Here is a 1,386-nt window from a genome sequence, read left to right on the forward strand (position 1 = left end):
GTCACGTTCCCTTCCAGAGTTCGGCGACTCGGAGGCAGGTTCCGCAGGCGCTGCTGGGAGGAGCCCCTAAGCCCGCGGAAGCGGCCCCGCGGCCTCCTCCTCCTTCCGCGCCCGCGCGCCTGCTGCCCCGGGCTCGCGTCCCCGGACCCCGAGCTAAGGTCCCTACCCGCCCCAACAGGTTCTGGAGGCTTCCCCCACCGGAACGCAGAACTTTTTCCTCCTCCTCAGATTGTTTTCAGCTGCCTCACTAAGAAACGCAAACGATAATTTGAGAGAATTACAATAGGTTTTTTTTTTTTTTAAATCCGAATCCAAACTGCAGTGCCCTGCATTAAAAAGTTACAGGTAGGTACTTAAAAAACTGCACAGTAGTGTTGTCAGGCACTGAACTATCTGTATGCTGTCATTAAAAGCCCCCGCATGAATATTCCTAAATTATTTTACTTTGCTTATATTTGCAATATAATAAGTAAAAGTATCCTAAAATTCTCCTTAAATATATTTTATATATCGGGCCGCACACAATCATCTTTAAATCACATAAGGGATTCTCTGCTTTCTTGGGTGGTGCAAGACCTCTGTTGATTTAACTCCAGGTACCTCATGCTTTTTAAAATTTGAACTCATTACAATAGCTTTGTTTTGAGACATTACATAGGCTTTGGAAAACTAGAGACTTGAGGTGGTGACAAATCAGGACTTGGAATCACTGAATAGGACAATCAAAGCTTTATTCCAGTGTGCTTTGAGCATTTGAGCATGAAGCTGCTTCTACTGAGAAGGACTCACGTGGATATCACATAACAGAGATGTGATTAATGACGGAAAAGCACACTGTGAGTGGACTGCTCCATGAGCCAGAATTTACGTGTAGGAATAATCTAGCTCTTAAAACCTTCCGTTGGCAATGTCCCAGAGTAGGGACACTGGCCCCTCAAGGCACTGTTTGTTGCAGGATATTTATGTGGACATTGCTTAAGTGAGTTTTTTAATTGGCAAAAGAACTAAAAAGCAGGTTTGGGTTGGAAAGATAATACTTTTACTACTTTTCTGCCTCTAAATCCTGCAACAAAAGTGTATTCACTGTGACTGGTAGTCATTTAAGGTTAGCATTAATTAGGGAGTAAGTTCCTGGGTACTTCCTGCTCACCTTTTAGAGAAGGAAAAGGAGACAGCTGGACACTTTCAGGTCAGGCTGTAGGTGAAACCTGAAGACCACAGTTGCAGACCCAACCTTCAGGCAGTGCTTTTGACCTGCGACTTCTGCGGAGGGGAAGCTCTCTCTCCAACTTCTTGCTCCCTGTCCTCTGGTGGACAGGAGATGTTACTGCAGCTTCACGGGGATTACTTCTGTTCTACAAGTAAACCCTAAAAATCTACTAACCA

General features: G+C 45.0%; 1 protein-coding gene across 1 annotated transcript in view; it reads right to left on the reverse strand.

Moving 5' to 3' along the window:
• The window catches only part of Dusp16 (dual specificity phosphatase 16), a 97,154-nt gene extending 95,986 nt beyond the window's left edge, over positions 1–1,168 (reverse strand). Inside the window, exon 1 of the mRNA XM_048787201.1 lies at positions 1,151–1,168. The gene's annotated coding sequence lies outside the window, so the exon portion shown is untranslated. The remainder of the gene's footprint in view (positions 1–1,150) is intronic.
• Between the last annotated feature and the right edge of the window lie 218 nt (positions 1,169–1,386).

Source organism: Marmota marmota, unplaced genomic scaffold, assembly GCF_001458135.2.
Source record: "Marmota marmota marmota unplaced genomic scaffold, marMar, whole genome shotgun sequence".
NCBI lineage: Eukaryota > Metazoa > Chordata > Mammalia > Rodentia > Sciuridae > Marmota > Marmota marmota.